This window comes from Rattus norvegicus, chromosome 6, assembly GCF_036323735.1.
Source record: "Rattus norvegicus strain BN/NHsdMcwi chromosome 6, GRCr8, whole genome shotgun sequence".
Lineage (NCBI taxonomy): Eukaryota > Metazoa > Chordata > Mammalia > Rodentia > Muridae > Rattus > Rattus norvegicus.
In genome coordinates, this window is record NC_086024.1 from 146,152,333 (window position 1) to 146,180,240 (window position 27,908).

At 39.4% G+C, this 27,908-nt stretch overlaps 1 long non-coding RNA gene across 3 annotated transcripts; it reads left to right on the forward strand.

The window, feature by feature from the left end:
- The first annotated feature begins 1,173 nt into the window (after window positions 1-1,173).
- Window positions 1,174-27,908, forward strand: LOC102550983 (uncharacterized). Of its 3 annotated transcripts, none has more exons than XR_001838611.3 (4): window positions 1,174-1,242; window positions 2,387-2,455; window positions 2,963-3,070; window positions 9,089-9,165. It is a non-coding gene; the product is annotated as an uncharacterized LOC102550983 (long non-coding RNA). The 3 variants fall into 3 exon arrangements; XR_001838610.3 differs by having other exon boundaries at window positions 1,217-1,582; XR_005486268.2 differs by lacking the exons at window positions 1,174-1,242; window positions 9,089-9,165 and adding exons at window positions 1,256-1,582; window positions 27,679-27,908.

A 27,908-nucleotide genomic window follows, 5' to 3' on the forward strand; every position in this document is an offset into this window, starting at 1 on the left:
AGGAATAGCAAATGCTTGAGAACTTCCTTTGACCAGATTGTATTTGATATGTTTTGTGTGGACTGGGCGTGTTTACTAAGAAATGGGACAGGTCCACCTTACATCTGAGCTCCCTTAAATCTCAAGTAAACAGCTATGGCACGTGGATAATTTGCTTCTTGAGCTTTGTAGTTAATTGAGAATAATGAGGCAACTGAATCTCTTTCATTTAGAAATTGTTAGTATTCTGCCTATTCCACTGTGGTAATCACCTGAAAACTATTTTTCATCTTTGATGATATCCGTTTTTCAGATAACAATGAATAAACGCTTAAATTTAAGGTCTTTAAAATTTAAAATTAAGCTTTTAAATTAATAAAATTAATTTAAGATTAATGTCATATCCCAAACATATCTGCATTGCTGTGTGTTTACTGTTGGTAGGCAAATCTCCAAATGAAACTATAAAACAAATGAATTAATAATTTGTTTGGAAAGGCTAACTCACCACCTGCCTTCATACCAACTTGGATCAGGCCCTTTCTGTGGGAAATGTGCACGGTCTGGCTGATTGTTTCTCATATAAACAATTACAAAACTAAATAGTTGCCAAAAAGTACAGCCAACTTGCTCCCGGCCTGTCATCCTTTTCACAGAACTATACTGACCTGCTTGTCTCTCTTGGAACTAAAGAGTCAAATAGTGCTTCCAGAAGGTTCCCTCTTTGATCATCATGCCTCGTAACCCAACTCAGAAGGGCTGGTACTACAAATTGTCAAAAACTTTTGGAAATAAATACTATGGCTGACTGATGAATTTGTGCTTTAGTATTTTGTGTGCTGTGTTTAGTTGAGAAAAACTTGATCAAATATCCTTTTTGAGAAAGGAAAGGTGATATATTTGGCTATGCAAAATATAGAGTTTTGCTCAAACCATCTAAATGTTATATTTAGGGCAGAGGCAGAGGATGTCAACTCTCTTAATTCATACCTCTTAGTCCATATGTATATCTATTTGCATCATCATTTTCTAGTGATAGTTTTTCATGACTTTCTCTTCAAAGCTATTGTCCCCAAATGTGCATCATAGAGTTTTTGTGACTAATTCTAATAAGTCCTGGTTAGGGAGCTTTGGAATTTGTGAATCCTGAAGGCTGTGATAGAGTGTAGTAGTTTCCAAATCCATTTGAACAAAGAACCCTTATGATGAAGAGAATCCGCTGAAGCCAGTGTTCCATGTGGCCATGTTGGGAAGCTTTTCAGTGTTAGTAAAATGCTTTATTTTAAGGACTTTTCTTTTAGTTTACTGGGCAGCAATAAGACCAAATAATAAGACTTTCCTCAAGTAACACAGGTTCAAACATCCTCAGCTCCTTTCTCTCCTCCCCAGTCTCTGTTTTGGTTCTTTGTATTGAACCATGGCTTACCAATTTTTAACTTAGAGACATTTGCCCTAGGGATAAGATCTCTCTGAGGAGTAACCTCCAAACACAGAGGAGATCTACAGAATGTGCCCTTACCACTAAGATGAAGCTGCCATGTGTCCTGCTGTAGGATGAATGATGCCTCTGGTGTCATTTTTATGACCGGATAATGCTGCACAGGTGATTTCAGTGGGAACATGGTCTTATGCTTCAGTTCACTCTGATTCTGCTACGATGCCTGAGAGACAGGGTAGGATGTACTATGCTCACTGTTAGCAACTTATACTCCTTAGTGCCTTGGACTGATTGGTTTTAGTTCACATTACATACTCCTAAACCATTCTGGAGAAGAAAAAACCAACGTTTCAGGATTTGGGAGAACATATGTATGAAAGTGCTGAGGTGTGGGGTTTTAGTAAACACATATGTACTAGTTTGCTAAGGCTTGCATAGCACAGTTCCACACATTGACAGGCTTTTAACCATAGAAATTCCCTTGTCTCCATTATGGAGACAGAAATTGGAAATCAAACTATTTGCTGTGTCTGTTTTTTTTTCTTTTTCTTTTCTTTTCTTTTTTTTTTGGAGCTGGGGACCAAACCCAGGGCCTTGCACTTGTGTTTTTTTTTCCTAAGGGCCTTCTTAGGTTTTTGATAATTGTCTTATTACTATATCTTTTCATGACTTACTCTTTCTGTGAATCTGTGTCCTAATTATCATGACAGATCTATATGATTATGCCCCCATCCTAATGACCTTAGTTGATATTAATCACTGCTTTAAAACAGGCATATCCATATCTGAGGTGCTGGAGATTAGGACTTATCACTAAATTTAAGATAGCCGGTATTTAGGTGTTTATATTTCTTGAGTCAAAATACACTAGGGACATTTAAAGAAAAGAACATATTTCAATTTTTCAGACCCCAAGATTATGTTCAATGGTGTTTAACATTCACCTTTCTTTTCCATCAATTTCTCTAGATTTTAACAGACTTGATGACCTACAGAAAGGTTAACTTTTGATTGTGTTATATTTAATATACAATCAAGGTAAGGGATTGTTTATATTCATGACTTAGAGTTTCTCAACTGTTTTCAAATCAGCATGTATATGCATCAATAATTTGTCTCATTGCACTAAGACCAATGTTAATGGTTGCATAGCCACCCTTGGCTGTGCTGAGAGATGAGGGAATCACTCTCCCAATACTCCTACAACTTTTTCTTTACTGACACTGATCCCATTGTTCACAGAATATGGACATGACCATTACTAAAGATTTACTTGTCACTGAAGAACTTGAGGAAATCAGATACAGGTCACAGAGTCTTGACCTTTGGTATAATGTTTCAGTCATTTATCAACCTTTTTATAATTGTTGTTGTTGTTTTTCCTTAACAATGAGTGGTTTTCTTTATATTGGCCTACTTTCTTTTGAAAACCTAGGTGTAAGCATGGATACAAAATTATTTTGAATTAGAATATGTTGGAAACATTTCTTGACTTCTAAAGTCATATATTCTACTTTATACTTGTTCTCTCTTATCATTCATCAGTGTACTTTACAGGATTTGGAGGATTTGGAGATGATAGAGCCAGTAAAAGAAATATAGATCTCTGAGTGACACAAAGGAATATGAGACATACAAGAAAGAAACCTCGTGGTAAGTCAGTGAGGCATTTATACTATAGAAATGCAGTTTCTTTATTTTGCCTCTAATTGTTCTTTTTTTTTAATTTAGTGTTTTCTGTAAATTTACTAGAATTGTAGTTTTGGCAGTCTACCATATAAATACTCAGTGTCTGAGGCCTTTTTCATTTACAATAAATGTCTTATGTAAACATTTACATTTATTGCGGTCACTTAGATGGAACAAAGTCAAGAATAGTTACCTAGGGGAGGGGGTTGCAAGTTGCAATTTACTGTTGCCTATACTCTGTTTAGAAACCCTAGGTTCCTACTTTTGGATAAATTCTCATCCTTGTAATTCGAGTAAATTTTTAGTGATTGGTACTTTGGAATAGATAAGATTTGCCCTTGACTATGGATTTAGGCCATTTCAAAAATCACCATCAGAAAGAGAAAGTAAAACTCAATTGTATTATCCACATCTGCATAATGCAGATGGTTGAGTATCACTAAAAACAAAGTCTTTTCTCTTTTCCATTATCAAGATTTAAAAATGGCTTTAAACTTTTGTATTTTTTGGCTGGCTGTTGGAGAGGGCTATTTTGAGGAGGAAAGGGTTGTGATGATGTGGGTGTGTTTGTTTCCAGTACCATTGGCAGGTGATTGCTAGATACAGGCATCTGGGAATGGGGACACAAGTATGAGCCAATGTAAACAATTTGGGTTAAAGCAAATATGGTGGTGGAATATTCAGATTTAAGTGGAATCAACTCATTCAATGATATTTTCAAAGGCCAGCAGGACTGCAACCGCCTTGCTATGGTACTGTGAATCATAGGTATGGACTTCAGTGCTCCTTCATGGGACTCACAGATAGTGTGCACATACATAGAGCACAGAGAATGAACTATGCATTGTCTTCCTGTCCACAGCAGAGCACCCTGTGCTTTGTGAGTCAGTGTGTTCTCTCAAGACTGCATTGACTCCACACAGTGGCTTTTCTCCTGCTACTATCCACACTTTTCCCTACGCACAATTACTTCAAGATGCTTACATTGGGGATTCCCCCATTTATTCCCTCGTTCCTTTGGGTTTCAGTGCCCATTGACTTACCAAGTGACAAATTCATTATATCAGCCTGATTGCCACAAATGGCTAATCTTGAAAACCATTAGACTTTCTCTGAGTAAACTTTACATGCAAAAGGAGCCAGGCTGTCAAACCTCAGGGCCATTCTCAGTGACATACTTTCTCTAGCAAGGCTCCACCTCCAAAAGGTTCTATAATCTCTGTAAACACCACTACTAGCTGGAGAGAAAATGCTCAAACACATGGTCCTATGCGGGATATTTATTATATAAACCACAATAAAAACTTGAGCATATTGCATATATGCAATAATAAATTACATTAATTTTGTCCCTGAAATGAACTGAATAATTATCTTGACTTTTATATATTTAGATTGTTTCCTTAGGCAGTGTCAACAAATTTTATAATTTAAAAGGAAGAGGGCTTGGATGATATTTGAAGAAATAAGAATAAGAATTCCTGAGGCTGGAGAGAGCTCTGTGGGTCAAGGGCCTGCCTCACTAGTATGAGAACAAGAATTCAGATCCCAGAACTATTTTTAAAAAACCAAGCATGCTAATGTTTTTTATGATTCCAGCACTGGGGAGGCAGAGACAAAGACAGTCCCTAAGATTTGCTGGCTGGCCAGTTTAGCCAACCAGTGAGCTCTAGATTCAGTGAGAGAAGTCATTTCAAAAAATAAAGTGCAGAGCAATAGAAGACATCTGGCACTGACCTCTATCCTCTGCATGCATGCATACATGTACATTTCTGGCTTAGTTTGGGCTTTATTGCTGTGAAGAAACACCATGACCATGCCAACTCTTATAAAAGAAAACCTTTAATTGAGGCTGGCTTACAGATTCAGAAGTTTAGTTCATTATCGTTATGGTGGAAAGCATGGTAGCCTACAGGTAGACATGGTGCTAGAGAAAGAGCTGAGAGTTCTACATCTGGATCTGAAAGGAGCAAGCAGGGAACTATGCACCACCAAGGCCAGGCATAAGCATCAGACACCTCAAAGCCTGCTCCCACAGATACATACTTCCTCCAACAAGGCCATACCTACTCCCACAGGACCACACCTTCTAATAGTGCCAAGAATTCCAACAAATGAGTTTACAAGAGCCATTTCTATTCAAACCCCCACAAGTTGTATACCAACCCCTCAACCTCACATACACCCAGACAGACAGACATGTACAGAGAATTCCTTCTAAATGTTTCATATCCTAACTCCTTTCATTCCCAATCAGATTTTTTCAGTTGAATAAAATTGCTTCCATTGTATCAAGTACTCAACACCATTCAATATAATGTTTGGGGTGAAAAGTACAAGAAGTCACTTGAATTTAGCATCATTACACATCTTCTTATATACTATGTCTCAATTTTTATACTTCAGCTAGAAGCCTTTTGATAAATATTGTCAACTGTGTTTCATATGAGGACAGGACCACACCAGATTCTTTCCTGACCACATGATGTAAACTGTGCCTTCAGTTTCTCACTAGCACTGAAAGGCAACTATGCTCAGTACTATACCACCAACATGGAGCCATCCAAGCAGCACTGAAAATTACCTTATTCTGTTGTTGGTAATCTGGGAGGTTAAAATGATCTCTCATTAGTCTGTCTGTTTTGTGATAATCAGTGGTAGGACTTTAAAAACAGTTAGCTGATTTGTATAATGCACTTCTATTGCTAAAACATAATGCCGCCTCTGTTTTCTAGTTTTCTCTCTCAGTTCTGATCTATGTGCTCACCAGTGACTCACTTGTCACTTTCTGTTGTCATAACGATGGACATAATTACAAACTTCCCTAGGTGTCTAACAGGAAACACAGGATGCCTGCTACATTCAAGGAACAGAATGTCGAACTAACTTATTTGTAAAAGGGAAAGCAGTAAACAGTAGAATTTCTCTTCTATACTACGTTTTATTTCCACTTTTATTATCATTGTTAGGAGGTTTTGCTCGTTCTCAATTTGTTAAAAAAAAAAAAACAACCCAACCATCTTAGAACCTTTATATAAGTGCATAATATTTGGAATTGGTGATTAGTTACAGCCCCAAAGCAAAATACTCTAAAATAGGCTTCCTCCTGAAACAAATGTTAATTTGCCTTTTCGAAACAAATGCTGTTTGCTGGTTATTGCTCAATTGTTGACAGAAAATATATTTTGTTTACATGAAGCCCTTTGGCCACTCAAAAGAAATGGATTTAGAAAATATCATTTAGCATCAAGCTTCTCTTAAGGTTAGGAGTAGCTATGGCTGCAAAAGAGCTCATTAGAAACTCATTATTCCCTGGGAGGGCAGGAAGCCCCAGCTGCAGGTCTTAGCACAGTTCAGGGTTGTGTGGCATACAAGGAAAATTACCATAACTCCACCCTCTATTTTACTTGGAGATGTACATTGGCCCTAAAATTTCTAAATGGAAATGCTTCATCTATTATGCGTTTTTCTTTAATTAATCCCCTTGGGGATAGTTACAGAATGAGCTAGAAAACTTTTTTGTAAATCAGGGCCTTTCATTCCAAATATTTTATTTCTTTTTAGTAAGGTTCAGGCCATACGTGGCACTGTAATTAGGTGGTGCAAATATACTTTGTTCTCACATGCTAATCAGGGCTTTTCAGAACTCTCAGGAGGCACGAAGAAGCCAACCAGCCTGCCCCAAGCCCTTTTTACTTGACTTTCTTTGCTCCTTGAAACGTAATGCTTTATCTAGGCTAACAATTTCTGCAGTGCCCTGATAAGGAGAAAGCTTTGGTTCATGGAGGGGAATGCTAAGGAAACCTCCTGTCTTCCTCCCCTCAGTGCTGCCTAAAACTCTCCAGATTCTCTTCTCTAAACAACCACAGTGTTTCAGGGTACACGCAAAGCATTTTCCATGGTAGTATATGTTTTTAATATGAAATGTTTTTGCTTGTTTGTGCTCCGGGGAAGATAGTCGAGATGGTTTCTCATTTATTTTTGCTGTTGTTATTGTTTAGAATAAGCATCGCTGGGCCAGAGTCCAGTCTTTAGAAACTTGCCAGTTAGCCTTTGATAACATTTTTCATAAGCTCTTTTGTAAATGGAAAAAGTATCACTTATCCTATCTACTTGATAGAATTTTAGTTGGGATGAAATAACATTCAGTAAAAATGTTCTACAGTCTGTAATATTAGGCAACTCAACACTGAAAATACATTGCTATGATTTAAACTAACAAAAACATAACTTTAGAAGACTTTCCTCTAGCTATTCATGACTACATAAATTTTGCTGTTTTGAAAATAGTTGCAAAATCATTTCTTTATTAATTTCGCTAAAAGATATATGCTGAATGGCTCGGTTGGTGAAATGTTTAGTGTCCAACCATGAGTTTAGATACCCAGCACACATGTAAAAAGTTTAGCATAGTGGTTCATGTGTTTAAAACCAACACTGGGGAAGCAGAGACAGGAGGATCTCTGGGGCTTCCTGGCTAGTGAGGCTGGCCAAAGCATCATGATCCATGCTCAGTGAGACATCCTATCTCCAAAAAAGTCAGGTGAAGAGTGATGGAAAAAAGATGGGTGAGCATACACTTCAACATGTACAAACATACACACAAATATATAAACACACATACACACATGCACTCTTACACATAAATACACATACACACAGGAAAGAGACAGTAAACAGATAGAAAAGAGAGATACACGGAAATTCTGTTAAAGGTGACTCCTAGGAACTTGTGATGTAGCTTAGCTGGTAGGGGGTTCAATACACACATACAGTCCCAGCACTAAGGTGATGGGAGCAGGAGGAGAGGACTTGAATATTCATGGTGACATGGAGAGAGTGAGGGCAACCTGATGTATACAATACCCTGTCTTAAAATAACAATAATTATTGACTATATATGATAATTTTGAGGGGGTTATGAAATCAATAATTTTTTATGGTGCTACCAATGTAGACAGGACAGAGCCTTTTTTTTATGCCATTAGATTACTTTTAGATCTCTTTGACGAAGAATAAGAATTGTTCACAAAGTTTTATTTTGAACAAGACCAAAGCTATCTCATCCATCCTCATGTTTAATAATTTCAGTCTGCACTGTGGGAAGGTGTGTAGCTGTCTGTCTGACCAAAGAGAAACCCCATTTATTATGATAACTGTGTCCCACCATCCAGCTGGTTCGTCGCCAGCTCTCCACCACTTAACGGAGGCTGAATTATACTAATAGTTTTGTGCACCGAACAGTGAGACTTTGAGTTCCTCACAATGATTCATGTGTAACAGCTGCAGCCCACACTCGTTAATAACATCTGACTTTCTGCAGAGCCACACAGCTTCCTTCCCTCGCAGCTTATCTTTTGAGAAAATGTCAACTTTCCAGTTTTCTGGATGAGCATGTGAACCTTAGTGAATCTTAGCCTTTAAGAAGCCATTATTCAGAGTAGATTGGGTTGTTAGGGAAATGAAAAGTACTGCTTTAAATGTCTTACTGAGATTCTCATTCAAAAAATTGTAATTTTCTAAGTTTTCAGAGAAATTATTCATGTCTTCATTTGTTTTGGTCTGGAATTACTTCTTAATTATGTCCTAAATAATTTAGAGTGGACTTCAATGATCTTATATATAATTATGAATACAGTTTATTTCAGTTTGTCCAAATGTCTTTATGCCATAAAACTTGTTGTAGAGAAAAGGACAATTGGTTCAAATCAAGAAGCAAGAAAGCCAAACTACAGACTCTTATTGGTATCTGTGTGTTCAAAATTAAAGTGGCAAAGCAACATTGATTCATATTATGGAGTAACATAAATCCTTGAACAAATGTTTAATATGTCTTTCATATAAACATTTCATCAGAACACTCTCAAATGTTGTAACAAACTCTCTCTCTCTCTGACTCTCTTCCTCTCCTGGCTTGACACGAAAAAAAATGTTGTAACAACAACAACAACAACAACAACCAACAACAACAACAAAACCCAGTTCAACATAGAAATGGAAGAAATGGAAATGTTTAATTACTCTTGAAGAAATAAAACACGAACCTGTGTTAATGGTTTCAAAGACCTCATTCATAACTTTTGACAGGTTATTGGACTTAGAAGAAAGTTTGAAAATGTCTTTCTGTTGGTTCTACTGGTTTTGGATGATGTCCCTATGCGTGGTCTTCTCTGCTGCAATGCACAAGTGAACTTGATCTGTGTTTCAACACTCACTGTGGTAGGGACATTATACCACCTTCTGGCTGCAGTCATATGTCTGTACATATGTGTTAGTATCACTGTTAGCTTTGGGGGGTGCTGTGTGATAAGTCTCCTAAATATCTGTTTTATTTCTCTCTTCTGAGGCTTTTAGTGCCGAGGTTAAGGCATAAACATTTCCCAGATGGTGCTTCCAGGTATAATTTGAATTCCTCTAAACTGATAGTCTTCTGAAAGACTTGGGCTCCAAACTAAGCCAGCAGAATAAAAATCTGAATTCTGTTTGTCTGCTGGTGGTGTAGGCAGCATGGATCTAAGCCCCTGGTTGCTGACTAAGTACCTTTCTCCGATGGCAGGTGCAGTATCTTCACATACAGTAGCAGTGTAGCAATTCTGGGGCAGGACATTGTTTGACTATTTCACCTAGAGTTTAGTCTACATTAATGTCCAAATCATCCATTAATGTTTAAGCCGTAGAACAGCCAGTGGTTCACAAGTACTTTGGTCTGCAATGGAATTTTAATGAATGAAAATTCTATTGAAGAGCATGTTGATTGCTTACTCATGATGAAGGGAACTCATGACATTTCATAAGGTTTTGGTTTGTCATTTGACTCACAATTTTTATTTAACCATTAGTAACAGATAAAAAATATTTCTGAAATGCCTTCTGGAGGCACAAATATTGGGAGACAAAGGAAAGTATGTTTATATTCTAATATTTTAACATAGAAAGTAAGCATTACAATTTTAAATTTAATTTAAATAACCAGACATTAGAAGAGCTAATGAGAGGAGTTCATGACACCAGTAATTCAGCAACAATACCTTCGAATAAGGTACAGTTCTATCATCTCTGTCATCCTTTTACATTTAGGCAACAATTCCTTTATAAAACCTTCTCTATCTCTTCCATGATTGATTCTGAAACCCCTAAAGACACAAACACACATGCACATGCACACGTGTGCACACAAGCACATACATACACACACAAAAAATCTCACAATATGCACATGCATACATACACACACACAAAAATCTCACAATATGCACATGCACACACACACACACACACTCTTCCATTCTCCCTTTCCCTCTCTCCCCCTCTGTGGTAGTTTGAATGAGAATGACCTCCATTGGTTCTTATATTTGAATACTTGGTGCAACTTTCCTACCTCCTCTTTGAATACCTGCAATAAAGAACCATGGTCATAACAATAGCCTCCACTTTCACCAGCAATTTTTTGCATTAGTTACTTCTGCCTCAGTGTCAATATGGCAAACAGCACCTTAAGGGAGGTATTCATCAGAGGGTTCTTCATTGTGGGGTGAAACCGTGGTGCTCACTCCACCAGGAGAATGTGGCAGAGATTCCTCATATGAAGGCTGGGGCAGTAAGAAAGGAACTTGACAACCAGAAATGGGTACTTTAAAATGATTTATCTTATTTTTAAAAGATTTATTTTTATTTTATGCGTGTGAGTGTTTTATCTGCACATGTGTATGTGTACCTCATGTGTGTCTGGTGCTTAGGCATCATAGACAGTTATAAGCCATGATGATGGTATTGGGAATCTGACTCTAGTCCTCTACAAGATCAGCAATTGCTCTTAAATGCTAAGCCATCTGACCATCTCCCTGTTTTATCAAAGTTTTTTTTTCTTTTTTTCTATTTTTCGGAGCTGCGGACTGAACCCAGGGCCTTGTGTTTGCTAGGCAAGCGCTCTACCACTGAGCTAAATCCCCAACCCTCTCCCTGTTTTTTGTATTAAAAATTTTGTTTCTGGTGTGTGTGTGTGTGTGTGTGTGTGTGTGTGTGTGTGTGTGTGTCATCTAGCTTTTTCTTACTAAAAATTTCCTTAGTTAAAACCTAGTACTTTTTTTGTACTGGGTCACTGGGAGGGTTAAAAGTCCCTCAAAATGCCTGCAATGTTTTAAGGCCTTGTTTTCAGTATCCAGCTTTCCCATAGTAGGGGTTGAGATAAAACAAAAATACACTGGTATCTTTCATTGAAAGTGCCTCAAGTTTTGGTGGTCTTGGAACCCAAAAAACTGATGAAAGAGATGAAGAAACTGGAAACTCGTTGGAGTCAGTCTCTTCCCACCACATACAAAGCTTGCTCCAGATTCTGCTGGGAAATCAACAAACTGGCTATCCCACCAAGGACCACATTGTCCCTGCCTGATATTCCAGTCCTGAGAAGGAAGCAAGGCATGACAGGGAGAAAAAGTCAGGTATGATGGCATGGGTCTGTCATACCACCCTTCAGGGAGCTGAAGCAGGAAGATTGCTGGAAGTTTAAGGACAATAGGGCCACAGAATGTGCTCCAGCCTAAAAATAACAAAGAAGGAAAGAAACAAACCCATAAAACAACAATAAAAAAAACCCATAAAAACACAGAAAACCACAAGAACCTACCATAGCACCAATAAACACCACAGTAGTTGGCTCGCTCCTTGTCAGTAAAAGGGCAGATCCTTGAATTCTCACCTGAGCAGTCTTCAGCTCCAGGTGGAGCTCCTTCAGCCTCTAGGCCCTTCATACAATAATTTGGGTAGTAAATCTGTTGTCCCAGACCCAAGACCTGGCTGCTCATCATGATTGGTGCACTGCTTCTAGCTAGTCTCCCGGCTGGAGGCTAACAGTGCATTATCATGTGGGTGGCAGGATAATGTTCTTGAGGGTCTTAGAGATGTAGCCTGGTACCAGAGGCCATCATGTCAGACTAGCAGGGCTATTGGTTGTGTCCTATCTGTAGCCTTTTTTCATACTGGAAGATGTCCAGAGTGATCTGATCCAAGTTCTATTGCTGCTTTTGATATGAGGACCACACTGCTCTAAAGCTTTTGTCTTTGTCATTCCTACCACTTCATGAAGAGACATTTAGACTCAAGTTAATGTTCAGTTTTTCAAACTGGTCATTAGCCTTGATCATGTCTATGGGATTTACATATTAGTTGACCACAGCCTTGATGAAGTTGGAAAGGGTCTTTTTATAAGAACTGGAGTCAGCTCTGTATGTATTGATGGATCTTGAATGTAGGGATCAGCTATATGTTCATAAATGTACATAGAATAAAATCATATTTCATTCTGCTGGAAGCTAGAGCCAGTAAAGAGGCCTCGGTCCAGTTTCAAAGCCTGACTTGCTTCTGTGTGTTCCATTTGGACAGGAGCTGGATCTTGATCTCAGTTGAGAGTGTCTGCAATGGACCATTGTTGAACTATGTGGAGTTCATGGCAGGTGACACCAATACAGGAGTGGACAGGGAAGAGATAGGTCAGGAGGCAGTCAGAAACAGATGTGTGGCTGGGTATAACTTTTAAAAGACTGTCCCTACTTTCTTATTCAGGTAGGTCCCATGTCATAAGGATTCCACATCTTCCTAAAATAGTGGCACCAACTGGGGCCAAGTGTTTGTGTACATGATGGGATGAGGAAATGTTTGACACTCGAATGATAAGCAAATAGAGACTGATGGAGCTTTCCCCAGAACTACCAAGTCAGCATCTGTGTAGTTGGCATCCAGAAGTCTAGATTTTAGTAATTCCATTAGGAAATCCTGATGCACAGTAAAACTTGAGAAACCATAATATACGGAACATTGTCAGAGCAGGTAAAATGTAAGCAGCAATGGAAAGAAAGCAACAACACCCAGTCAGTGTTCAGTTAAAACTCAGAGGTGGTATGGTGACGAAATGCAAATCTTTATCTCAGACTATCACATAAGGGAAACCTAATGTCTCAGAACACTAGACAACTAACACGTAACGTGGGATGAATTTTTGTAAAGATTAACCTCTTTACAAAAGAAAAAAAAAGAAAAGAAAGGAAAGGTCCATAATATGAGTGTTTAGGAATGAGGGAGAAGCATAGAGTCACTGTGGTAGCTTGAGAAGCATAGGGAAAGAGTCAAGACATCAAATGGTTAAAGAGATGAACAAAGTAGGAGATATAAAAACCATGCCTTTCTCATTTGGCTGTGGGTCAGCCATCACACAGTTGTCATGATAATACATTGCAAGGTTGCTCATGAACAAGAGATGAAACAAGCAAGCAAAGGAAGGAACAGTGAGAAGTTGAGCCTGAAGATGAATGTCTGGGGTTGTGTGTACCAGATATGACACAAGTTGCCTCTGAGAAACAGGACTGCAGTCTCTAATATTCTCTCCCAGTGGCCTAAAGAGAGGCTTGGGCATGTCTTGGTAGATGTATGCCTACAAAAGAAAAAAAATACATGAATTAACTAATAGTACAAAGATATTCTCATCACACAGATGCAAGTAATAGTGTCTAAAAATGATTTATCTTACCTGTCCTTTACAAGCAAAGATGAACAAATTTAATAAAATTAAAACATGGTTGTAACTGTCTTTTACGTACGATTGACATTCACATTAAGATAAGTGCATTAGATTTCTCAGAAGGTTATTTTCAGCGGTAGTACCATTTACATGTCCAGGTAGAGTATTATCTCCCCTTGACTCATTTGAAAAACTATTATATATAAAGAGACTTCAAGGCTCCAGGGCATGTAGGGCACAGTCCTTAAAGTCTTCAGAGGCAGCATGAGGGTCTTGGTCTGTGTTTCTCTGGTGCCTCCCAGGGAGTAGATTGAAAGGTTTCAAGGCATATGCTGTCCACAATGCTTGGGTGTTTCTCCTTTCCAGGTTCCTCTCTCATGTAAGCCTCTGTTTTGAGTCACTTCTGGGAGGCCTCTTGATTCCAGGATTCACTTTGGGCAAGCATCTCTCTACAGCTGTGGGTATAGTTATCTTCTGCCTAGTTCAGAGCCCAATGAACCCTTCTCCTGGAAGCGGCTCCTACTTCTTGGGGACCCCAAATTCTCTCTGCAGTTTTATCTGAAATATGTAGGGCTAAGAACTAGGATGAATTAATCTGAGAAGTGCATTTACCTCTCAAATGGGTTAGAAGACAGAGAGCATGAAGTCAGGGAGTGAAGACACTTGCTGTGACTTGAGCAACTCCAGTTGTGGTAGATACTGCTTCTGTTTTTAGTTGGACTAAACTGTAAACATTTCACTCCCCTTGGTATAGGTAGAATGTGTGGGAAAGGAAATAGAGTTGATGGAAGCAAAATAAGATAATTAATATTCATATCTGCAAAGCTTTTAGCATAGTGCCTTATAGAGCTCAATAAGTTAGCTAATTTGAGACATTAGAGAATCATTTTGAAGTGTGTTATAGCTTTCAAAATTCAAAATGTTTCTTCTCATTATAACACTATCTAAAAATGTATCAATATGTTATGGCTATAATAGAACCCCCAAGTTCCTGTGTTAAAACCTTAATTCCAATGAACAGTAATGAAATTTTGTTTGATCTTTAAGGGGTCATTAGATAGCTTTCCTGGTAATCAGTGAGTTCTCTTGTTCACTCTCCTGGGAGAGTTGCCACAGCAGTAAGTTGATAAACAGTAGGGAAACAGAGAGTTTAAATCATTTCACCTTCACCTTGAGTCAAGGTCTCCTGTTAGTGCCTCTTTTCATTCAAACTAACTTAGGTCTGAAGGGAAAGGAGCCTGAGAATCCAGTCTTCTGGGATCAGGTCTGCAGGAGAATAGCATATAGCAGATAGCTTGGATGCAACCCATATGCCTTATGGGCCTCAGTCACTGATCCTTCCAACAGCACCCTGCAGGATATGGCTTCCCCACTTCATATAGCCTCCTGTGTTCCTTCTTCTTGTAATTCACTAAGTTTCAGCCTCATTGGAGCTTCTGTTTTATGGAAAGAATTATGCTTGCTCCTATCTTGGTGCCTTCACACATACCTTGTCCTTCGTGTAATGAGTTTATGCTCAGATATTTATCTCCTTCAATTTTAGTAATCCCCTAACACAGCTTAAAAGACATTTCCTTGAAGCTGGAGAGCTGGCTTAGTGGTTAAGAGCAGTTGCTGTTCCTTCAGATGGGGTAGAGTTCTGTTTCCAGCACCCAAGTTCAGTAGTTCAAAATCTTCTAGCTTCAGGGAGTCTGAGGCCATCTTTTGACCTACACACACACACACACACACACACACACACACACACACACACACACCTGAGAAATACTAAAATGAAAAGTAGTTTCTGAAGGAAGTGTTACTAGACTTCCTGGATAGATTAGATCCCTGTGGAATGTTCTCCATTACAACACATGTTGCTGTAATTTAATACTTTTTCCTTTTCTAGTGCTAAAGTTCAGACCCCAGGCCTTGTACTTGCTAGGCAAGAACCTATCATTGAATTAAATCCCCAGCCCTCTAGTTACTTCTCCATAGAATATTGTATCCTTGGCTCTGAACATGAAGATTTTTATCTACTTTATCTGCCATGAATATCCTCTTTCTGTGCATATAAATACCAAAACACAGTAGACATCAATGGATCAAAGAATGAATAAATGGATAAGTATATTTTTGTGTTCTATCTAAGCATGCAAAATCTATTTTATATGACTACTTAACAGATAACAATATGGGAAAAAGTAATCCTTAATTGCTTTTCTTCCCTTGTGTATATTTCTGTAGTAAACACTACAGAAATGAATAGAGGAAGAGGGAGAGAGGTAGAGTGGAAGGGAGAGGAGTGGGGTTGATATCAGGAAAGCAGGATCTAGAAACAAAATATATTCTTCAAATGCATTGAAATGTTGGTTGTATTTGCTCATATTTGCCATTTCAACACTTGGAGTGTAAGGCAGGAAGAATGTCATGGGTTCAAGGATAGCCTGGCTTCCTTATTGAAGTCCAGGGATGTCTAGGCTACAATATTAGATGCTATTTCTGAAAAAAACCAAAAAAAAACAAAAACAAACAAACAAAAAAAATCCAGAAGCAGAGCAACTCCCCACCTCCCACAAAAAAATACACACTCAGTGCTAACGGAGGCACAAACTGGTGATGGAGCTTCACACTTCCTGTGGTTTTCAGCATTGCAGCTAGTGCATGACCTTTGGGGACACTTCAGACAAACAATAATGTGTTTACCTGGTCATTCAACTAGTCAATAAATCTTTATCAACCATTTTTGTGTGTGTGTGACAGTTACTAACTACAAAGATACAGCCTTTTCTACAGAATATTGTCAAGTGAATACTCTGTCTTTCTCCCCGCAAGTAGAAGGACGAATAGTATCTTACTTTATTTTTTTTTTGTATCTTACTTTAAATATAAGACATTTTTAGGTTCACAATTGTCTAAAAAAATGACAAGATTTTCATAAGAAAAATATGTAGGCCACTTACAGTTGTCCAACCAATTTTTTATTGTTAGTTGAAGAAAAGACTGTTTTAAGAGGTTCTTTTTCGGGGGGGGGGTGGCTACAGAGATAGCTAGAGGCTCACACTTATAAAGAATGTTTCTTTATATATCAACATTTCATTTAAATTTCATATAATGTGTTCACAACTAGTCTGTTAACTTTTCAAATCAGCTTAGAAATCACAAGTAAGATATAATGAATAAGCATTTTATAGAAATATTTTTTCTAGGTATTCTGTGGCATAGGTGCTACTAAACAATGAAAATATTGATTGAAGCACAAGAGAGGCAATGAATTACTTCCCTGAGACATGTTTGGAAAAAAAAACCCTCCTTTCGTACAGAGACAGGCTTACAAAAAGCATATAGAATTAAGTATACACACAAGTGTGAATTGACAAGATGTCCCAGAATGTTTATAGAAATAACTACTTGGCTCATGTTGCTTAAGGACTTAATTATCTCTCTTGAAGACTGTGCCTAAAAATACTTAAACTGTCTCTCTATAATCATTTGCCTGTCACACCACAGACTAAATCTTATAGCATGCAAACTTAGATCTGTGGCATTGTTCTGGATGTACCCCAGTTTTTTTCCTAAGAGTCTTTTCCTAAATGAGTGTTTCAAGATTCTTCTGTTAGCCAGAACCCTGATTTCAATAAAGTCCAACAAAAATCTAATTATGCTTTCTAGTTAGTTCAAAGTTGCTTATGATTTTTCAGTGTTTAGTTTGTAGCTTCAAATTCACTCTGTAAGTGTAAATCATAAACCAAAGAGCTGGAAGAAACCCTGTAGGGGCATTTGCTGGCTTACTACCCCAGACATGCATGAACCTGACTTACTAAATTGAGTTTTGGATCTTGTAGAGCCTTGCTGGGCCATGTTTAGTTCTCCTTACAGTGAATATGCTCTTCTTTCTTAGAAGTTTAACCTACTTTATTTCCCTTCCTGTCCCCTAAGCCCAGTAACACCTTTTCAGTTTTTTTTGACCTGCATTCACTTCGTAGGTTATTACTCGTCATCAGCTTGAAAGAACTCCGCTCTTCCATGAAAGAATAAAGAAAGAGGAAAACTCCCAAACTACTTTAGCCTCTTCTTGCAGAACTCAGAATTCTTTTTGTCTCTCCCTGATTTACACTGCCAAAGAGACCTTGAAGACAGTCACAGCTAAGAAGAACAGATTTCCTAATATTTATCTGGAAAATGTCTGTTGAGAATTCCTTCTATTCTGAGTCTGTGTTCTGCAGTTAAGAGGTAACATTGAATGGGAGGAACTCTTTTTCCTAAAGGAGCTACCTGACATGGCTGGGAGACAGAACTGCAAGCAGATGATGCCTAAGGAAGTATGATATTAAATGGTCAGAAAGTCCATCTTTCCCACCCTGGAAACGAGCCTGTCCTTGTTTCAATTCTATTGCTCTGGTGAAATATTCTAACAAAAGCAACTTAGGAAAATGTCTATTTGTTTTAGCTTACAGTTTCAGATTATATATAATCCATCATTGTGGAGAAGCCATAGTTGCAGGGGCTTGAAACAGCTGATTGTGTTGCATCTATAACCAAGAAATAGCGAAGAACACATTAATGTAGGTGTGCTTGTGCTCAGTTTGTTTTCTCTGTGCTTGCAAAGTTCAGGATCCAGTGCCTAAGAAATGGCAGCACCCACAGTGGAAGGGTCTTCCCACCTCCATTAACCTAGTCAAGACAATCCTCTAAATACCTGTCTAGGCCAACCAGATCTAGATAATCCTTCTCACCACACTCTTCCCAGATGATCTTAGATTGTGTGTCAAGCTGACCATTAAAATTAGCCATCCCTGGGCCTTTTCAGATAGCGTAGGAGAAGGACTACAGGGGCTACAAATGAGCAAGGTCATGTCACACACCAAGTCAGCTCACCATTCTCCCATACACACCTTATCTGGAAGTGTCCTTGGGACTTTTCAGCAATCTACTGGAACCAGACATACAGAAAGTATAGTCTCTTAGTTTGGTTTAATGATGTCAGGTGTCTTTGGAAGTATTTCCTCATGGCACACCTGGACTACCTCATGAGGGGCCTCAGAGCAAGCTCTGCTCTCACTAGGTGAACTGTAACCTTTAACAGTTCCAGATTGTTGCTCTGTCTTCGATAAATCCATTGCCTGCATACTCCCCTTCTCCCCTTCTTTTTTTTTTTTTTTTTTTTTTTTTTTCGGAGCTGGGGACCGAACCCAGGGCCTTGCGCTCGCTAGGCAAATGCTCTACCGCTGAGCTAAATCCCCAACCCCCCCTTCTCCCCTTCTTTCTCCTTTCCCTTATTTGTTCCCTAAAACATAGCTGTAAGCACATGTTAGAATCTCATACGATGAAACATTTTTTTTTCTTGTTACCATTTTCCAGTTGATTTAAGACTCCATTGCAATTAGTTAGAGAACAGGGTACGGTGTCCATCTTGAAAATCTGTTAGAAGTCTTATTCATCTGTTTCCTGATGCTAGTGGCACAACCACCAATTAAGTAAGTTGTGAAGTAACTTATTTTGGCTCACAGTTGGGGTTAAAAGGCAAGGAACAATGCGTGGGAATGTTCTTCCTGGCAGGATCCAAAGATATGCATGGTATCTCATGGCAAGAATCAAGGGTGTGCATGTGTATATGTCTCTCTGTCCTTTCTCTCCCAATAAAGCTACCAGGGCTCAGTCATGGGGCCTTTTCTCTAATAACTGTTTCTACTCGCAAAGTTCCCTCATTTAAATACCAGTCAGATTAAAGTTTCTGTAGTTTAGTACCTCACGATGGGAATAAACTTCAATATTAGAAGATCTGGGTACCCGGCCCGCAGCAGCTCTCTGCCCCCAGACGCTGTGAGAGAGAGACCCAACCGCCTGGTCAGGTGGGCACTCCTGAGGCTGCAGAGCAGAAGACACCACCAACACTGCTCACCCCTGCCCACATCCCTGGCCCAAGAGGAAACTGTATAAGGCCTCTGGGCTCCCGTAGGGGAGGGCCCAGGAGCGGCAGGACCCCTGTGCCTGAGACACCACCAGAACCTGAAGGAAACAGACCGGATAAACAGTTCTCTGCACCCAAATCCCATGGGAGGGAGAGCTGAACCTTCAGAGAGGCAGACAAGCCTGGGAAACCAGAAGAGACTGCTCTCTGCACACACATCTCGGACGCCAGAGGAAAAAGCCAAAGACCATCTGGAACCCTGGTGCACTGAAGCTCCCGGAAGGGGCAGCACAGGTCTTCCTGGTTGCTGCCGCTGCAGAGAGCCCGTAGGCAGCACCCCACGAGCGAACTTGAGCCTCGGGACCACAGGTAAGACCATTCTTTCTGCTGCAAGAAAGCTGCCTGGTGAACTCAAGACACAGGCCCACAGGAACAGCTGAAGACCTGTAGAGAGGAAAAACTACACACCCGAAAGCAGAACACTCTGTCCCCATAACTGACTGAAAGAGAGGAAAACAGGTCTACAGCACTCCTGACACACAGGCTTATAGGACAGTCTAGCCACTGTCAGAAATAGCAGAACAAAGTAACACTAGAGATAATCTGATGGCGAGAGGCAAGCGCAGGAACCCAAGCAACAGAAACCAAGACTACATGGCACCATCGGAGCCCAATTCTCCCATCAAAACAAACATGGAATATCCAAACACACCAGAAAAGCAAGAACTAGTTTCAAAATCATTTTTGATCATGATGCTGGAGGATTTCAAGAAAGACGTGAAGAACTCCCTTAGAGAACAAGTAGAAGCCTACAGAGAGGAATCGCAAAAATGCCTGAAAGAATTCCAGGAAAACATAAATAAACAAGTAGAAGCCCATAGAGAGGAGACACAAAAATCCCTGAAAGAATTCCAGGAAAACACAATCAAACAGTTGAAGGAATTAAAAATGGAAATAGAAGCAATCAAGAAAGAACACATGGAAACAACCCTGGATATAGAAAACCAAAAGAAGAGACAAGGAGCTGTAGATACAAGCTTCACCAACATAATACAAGAGACGGAAGAGAGAATCTCAGGAGCAGAAGATTCCATAGAAATCATTGACTCAACTGTCAAAGATAATGTAAAGCGGAAAAAGCTACTGGTCCAAAACATACAGGAAATCCAGGACTCAATGAGAAGATCAAACCTAAGGATAATAGGTATAGAAGAGAGTGAAGACTCCCAGCTCAAAGGACCAGTAAATATCTTCAACAAAATCATAGAAGAAAACTTCCCTAACCTAAAAAAAGAGATACCCATAGACATACAAGAAGCCTACAGAACTCCAAATAGATTGGACCAGAAAAGAAACACCTCCCGTCACATAATTGTCAAAACACCAAACGCACAAAATAAAGAAAGAATATTAAAAGCAGTAAGGGAAAAAGGTCAAGTAACATATAAAGGGAGACCTATCAGAATCACACCAGACTTCTCGCCAGAAACTATGAAGGCCAGAAGATCCTGGACTGAGGTCATACAGACCCTAAGAGAACACAACTGCCAGCCCAGGTTACTGTATCCAGCAAAACTCTCAATTAATATAGATGGAGAAGCCAAGATATTCCATGACAAACCCAAATTTACACAATATCTTTCTACAAACCCAGCACTACAAAGGATAATAAATGGTAAAGCCCAACATAAGGAGGCAAGCTATACCCTACAAGAAGCAAGAAACTAATCGTCTTGGCAACAAAACAAAGAGAATGAAAGCACACAAACATAACCTCACATCCAAATATGAATATAACGAGAAGCAATAATCACTATTCCTTAATATCTCTCAATATCAATGGCCTCAACTCCCCAATAAAAAGACATAGATTAACAAACTGGATACGCAACGAGGACCCTGCATTCTGCTGCCTACAGGAAACACACCTCAGAGACAAAGACAGACACTACCTCAGAGTGAAAGGCTGGAAAACAACTTTCCAAGCAAATGGTCAGAAGAAGCAAGCTGGAGTAGCCATTCTAATATCAAATAAAATCAATTTCCAACTAAAAGTCATCAAAAAAGATAAGGAAGGACACTTCATATTCATCAAAGGAAAAATCCACCAAGATGAACTCTCAATCCTAAATATCTATGCCCCAAGTACAAGGGCACCTACATATGTAAAAGAAACCTTACTAAAGCTCAAAACACACATTGCACCTCACACAATAATAGTGGGAGATTTCAACACACCACTCTCATCAATGGACAGATCATGGAAACAGAAATTAAACAGTGATGTCGACAGACTAAGAGAAGTCATGAGCCAAATGGACTTAATGGATATTTATAGAACATTCTATCCTAAAGCAAAAGGATATACCTTCTTCTCAGCTCCTCATGGTACTTTCTCCAAAATTGACCATATAATTGGTCAAAAAACGGGCCTCAACAGGTACAGAAAGATAGAAATAATCCCATGCGTGCTATCGGACCACCACGGCCTAAAACTGGTCTTCAATAACAATAAGGGAAGAATGCCCACATATACGTGGAAATTGAACAATGCTCTACTCAATGATAACCTGGTCAAGGAAGAAATAAAGAAAGAAATTAAAAACTTTTTAGAATTTAATGAAAATGAAGATACAACAAACCCAAACTTATGGGACACAATGAAAGCTGTGCTAAGAGGAAAACTCATAGCGCTGAGTGCCTGCAGAAAGAAACAGGAAAGAGCATATGTCAGCAGCTTGACAGCACACCTAAAAGCTCTAGAACAAAAAGAAGCAAATACACCCAGGAGGAGTAGAAGGCAGGAAATAATCAAACTCAGAGCTGAAATCAACCAAGTAGAAACAAAAAGGACCATAGAAAGAATCAACAGAACCAAAAGTTGGTTCTTTGAGAAAATCAACAAGATAGATAAACCCTTAGCCAGACTAACGAGAGGACACAGAGAGTGCGTCCAAATTAACAAAATCAAAATGAAAAGGGAGACATAACTACAGATTCAGAGGAAATTCAAAAAAATCATCAGATCTTACTATAAAAACCTATATTCAACAAAACTTGAAAATCTTCAGGAAATGGACAATTTCCTAGACAGATACCAGGTATTGAAGTTAAATCAGGAACAGATAAACCAGTTAAACAACCCCATAACTCCTAAGGAAATAGAAGCAGTCATTAAAGGTCTCCCAACCAAAAAGAGCCCAGGTCCAGACGGGTTTAGTGCAGAATTCTATCAAACCTTCATAGAAGACCTCATACCAATACTATCCAAACTATTCCACAAAATTGAAACAGATGGAGCCCTACCGAATTCCTTCTACGAAGCCACAATTACTCTTATACCTAAACCACACAAAGACCCAACAAAGAAAGAGAACTTCAGACCAATTTCCCTTATGAATATCGACGCAAAAATACTCAATAAAATTCTGGCAAACCGAATTCAAGAGCACATCAAAACAATTATCCACCATGATCAAGTAGGCTTCATCCCAGGTATGCAGGGATGGTTTAATATACGGAAAACCATCAACGTGATCCGTTATACAAACTGAAAGAACAGAACCACATGATCATTTCATTAGATGCTGAGAAAGCATTTGACAAAATTCAACACCCCTTCATGATAAAAGTCCTGGAAAGAATAGGAATTCAAAGCCCATACCCGAACATAGTAAAAGCTATATACAGCAAACCAGTTGCTAACATTAAACTAAATGGAGAGAAACTTGAAGCAATCCCACTAAAATCAGGGACTAGACAAGGCTGCCCACCCTCTCCCTACTTATTCAATATAGTTCTTGAAGTTCTAGCCAGAGCAATCAGACAACAAAAGGAGATCAAGGGGATACAGATCGGAAAAGAAGAGGTCAAAATATCACTATTTGCAGATGATATGATAGTATATTTAAGTGATCCCAAAAGTTCCAACAGAGAACTACTAAAGCTGATAAACAACTTCAGCAAAGTGGCTAGGTATAAAATTAACTCAAATAAATCACTTGTCTTCCTCTTTACAAAAGAGAAACAAGCCGAGAAAGAAATTAGGGAAACGACACCCTTCATAATAGACCCAAATAATATAAAGTACCTCGGTGTGACTTTAACCAAGCAAGTAAAAGATCTGTACAATAAGAACTTCAAGACACTGAGGAAAGAAATTGAAGAAGACCTCAGAAGATGGAAAGATCTCCCATGCTCATGGATTGGCAGGATTAATATGGTAAAAATGGCCATTTTACCAAAAGCAATCTACAGATTCAATGCAATCCCCATCAAAATACCAATCCAATTCTTCAAAGAGTTAGACAGAACAATTTGCAAATTCATCTGGAATAACAAAAAACCCAGGATAGCTAAAGCTATCCTCAACAATAAAAGGACTTCAGGGGGAATCACTATCCCTGAACTCAAGCAGTATTACAGAGCAATAGTGATAAAAACTGCATGGTATTGGTACAGAGACAGACAGATAGACCAATGGAATAGAATTGAAGACCCAGAAATGAACCCACACACCTATGGTCACTTGATTTTTGACAAAGGAGCCAAAACCATCCAATGGAAAAAAGATAGCATTTTCAGCAAATGGTGCTGGTTCAACTGGAGGGCAACATGTAGAAGAATGCATGCAGATCGATCCATGCTTATCACCCTGTACAAAGCTTAAGTCCAAGTGGATCAAGGACCTCCACATCAAACCAGACACACTCAAACTAATAGAAGAAAAACTAGGGAAGCATCTGGAACACATGGGCACTGGAAAAAATTTCCTGAACAAAACACCAATGGCTTATGCTCTAAGATCAAGAATCGACAAATGGGATCTCATAAAACTGCAAAGCTTCTGTAAGGCAAAGGACACTGTGGTTAGGACAAAACGGCAACCAACAGATTGGGAAAAGATCTTTACCAATCCTACAACAGATAGAGGCCTTATATCCAAAATATACAAAGAACTCAAGAAGTTAGACCGCAGGGAAACAAATAACCCTATTAAAAAATGGGGTTCAGAGCTAAACAAAGAATTCACAGCTGAGGAATGCCGAATGGCTGAGAAACACCTAAAGAATGTTCAACATCTTTAGTCATAAGGGAAATGCAAATCAAAACAACCCTGAGATTTCACCTCACACCAGTGAGAATGGCTAAGATAAAAAACTCAGGTGACAGCAGATGCTGGCGAGGATGTGGAGAAAGAGGAACACTCCTCCATTGTTGGTGGGATTGCAGACTGGTACAACCATTCTGGAAATCAGTCTGGAGGTTCCTCAGAAAATTGGACATTGAACTGCCTGATGATCCAGATATACCTCTCTTGGGCATATACCCAAAAGATGCCTCAACATATAAAAGAGACACGTGCTCCACTATGTTCATCGCAGCCTTATTTATAATAGCCAGAAAATGGAAAGAACCCAGATGCTCTTCAACAGAGGAATGGATACAGAAAATGTGGTACATCTACACAATGGAATATTACTCAGCTATCAAAAACAACGAGTTTATGAAATTCGTAGGCAAATGGTTGGAACTGGAAAATATCATCCTGAGTGAGCTAACCCAATCACAGAAAGACATACATGGTATGCACTCATTGATAAGTGGCTATTAGCCCAAATGCTTGAATTACCCTAGATCCCTAGAACAAACGAAACTCAAGACGGATGATCAAAATGTGAATGCTTCACTCCTTCTTTAAATGAGGAAAAAGAATACCCTTGGCAGGGAAGGGAGAGGCAAAGATTAAAACAGAGACCGAAGGAACACCCATTCAGAGCCTGCCCCACATGTGGCCCATACATATACAGCCACCCAATTAGACAAGATGGATGAAGCAAAGAAGTGCAGACCGACAGGAGCCGGATGTAGATCGCTCCTGAGAGACACAGCCAGAATACAGCAAATACAGAGGCGAATGCCAGCAGCAAACCACTGAACTGAGAATAGGTCCCCCGTTGAAGGAATCAGAGAAAGAACTGGAAGAGCTTGAAGGGGCTCGAGACCCCAAAAATACAACAATGCCAAGCAACCAGAGCTTCCAGGGACTAAGCCACTACCTAAATACTATACATGGACTGACCCTGGACTCTGACCCCATAGGTAGCAATGAATATCCTAGTAAGAGCACCAGTGGAAGGGGAAGCCCTGGGTCCTGCTAAGACTGAACCCCCAGTGAACTAGACTATGGGGGGAGGGCGGCAATGGGGGGAGGGTTGGGTGGGGAACACCCATAAGGAAGGGGAGGGGGGAGGGGGATGTTTGCCCGGAAACCGGGAAAGGGAATAACACTTGAAATGTATATAAGAAATACTCAAGTTAATAAAAAAAAAAAAAAGAAATGGAAAAAAAGAAAAAAAATAAAGAAGATCTGGGTACATAGAAGCTACACTCAAACCTATTTCCTATGGTAAAGGCATAGGAAATAGTCTGTAAGGGTAATGTGTAGCTGGAGAAGAAATGCTTTATTTACTTGCTAAACTAAGAAATTGGTAAGACCCATTGGGCCGGCTTCCTTTATTTGTTTCTGCGTATATTCAACATCTCCATTTAATCCCTATTTTCTTGTCTGTCTTTTGATTGACTGTTTACAGAAAGACTTTTTTTTTAAAATCACATAATAATAATAATAGTAATAATAACAACAACAACAGTGAGTTTGTCAGTGTTTTACTTGTGCTTCTGACAGTTTTACTACTCACAAAAGACAATCGCTATATTTTCTTTTCAAATTTTAAGTTTAATTTTGTAGTAACATTTGCTGGCCCTTTAATAGAACAACTCTACTTCATTGCTCAGTACTTGTCAGTGTGTTTTCCAATACTTTTGGCTTCCAGATCTTTCACTTTCTAATAAAATATAATGATGATGATGATGATGATGATGATGATGATGATGATGATGATGATAAGGTATATATCTTACATGAAAAATTCAAGCACACTTTAATATATCATCACACGACAGTGTTGCTTTTGTTGAGGGATTAATTTGTGTCTGTAGTGTACAGAAATACCTTTTGGTTATTTCATCATTTTTGTTTGCTTTCCACTTCTTGTTTTTTTCTGTTTCTCTTTAACTCTTTCTTGCTATTACTGTTTTTTTCAAAGAAAACCTTTTTATTGATTCTTTGTGAATTTCACATCATGTACCCCAAGCCCACTCATCTCCCTGTCCCTTTATATCTGCCCTTATAACTGCCTCATCCCCAAAGAAAGTAAAATAAGATAGAATAAAAATATCTTGTCGACGAAACTGTACAGTGTCACAGTGTGTCACATCTCTACTTGTAAATGTTACAGCAATGAGTCATTGGTCTGTTTTGAGGTTTCTGTCTTCTCCTACACTATCTATACTGGATCCTGACTGGAACTCCTCTCTGATGCCATGCTGTTTTTCTGTTATTTGGATCTTTAGGACAATCCCTTTCATGCACTCCAGCAGATCACAGATGGGGTAGTTGTTGGGGTGGGCCATTCAAGTCCTGGATCTGGATCTGGGAGGTAGCTGAGTCAATTATCCCAGCAGCTCTTCTGCACCCATGCCACCAGGGCAAGCACTCCAGGACTGATCCAGCTACCACAGCTGGCAAGGGGAAGGATAATCTCTCCTGCTTTCATGTTCCCTGACCAGCTCACCCACACTCCTGCCACCAGGATCAGCTCTTCTGTGCTGCCCAGGCAAAGTACAGGGCTCACTCTTCTAAATATGGTGGCCAGTGAAGGGCAGGGCCAGCTCAGCACAATACCTCAGATGGCAGACAATACTAGGGACACCTGCACAGCCTTTGGTGGTAACATGGGCCTGGGACATCAACACAGATCCCAGCTGCCATAGGATCATATACCCAGATGTGGCCCCCAGCAGCAGCATGGTCCTAGATGTCTCTGGTGGTAGTGCAGACCATTCAGCTCAGCATGTACCCCCAAGGCAGCACAGCCCTCAGATACCCATACAGTCTCCAGTGGCAACCAAGACCACGGATATCACTTGGCCTTTGGTGGTAACTACGGCATTGCTTTCTGTTCCATCACACCGCCCAGGAACTCCATTTTTCCAATACTTCAGCACACATTCGTCCATTGTCCATTGTAGTGGCACCCAGGGTAGGAGCTTGGGTGTATTTCTTCCTGCTATTACTGTTTTTAACTTTAACGATTTCTTTCTCACCAGAAATTTTAAAACTTGGACTGGCAAAATGGACCAGCGAATGTGGGCTCTTTCCTCCGTAAGCATGACAATTGATCTAAGTTTGATCCTCAGAGTCAACTGTGCAAGAAGAGAATCAGCTCCACAAAGTCGTCCTTGACCTCCACATGTGCACTGCAGAGCAAAAACCCCCTATCTCCTAGTAGTAAATAAAACAAGATAATAAATAAAAAATACCAAGCTTTAAAGCTTTT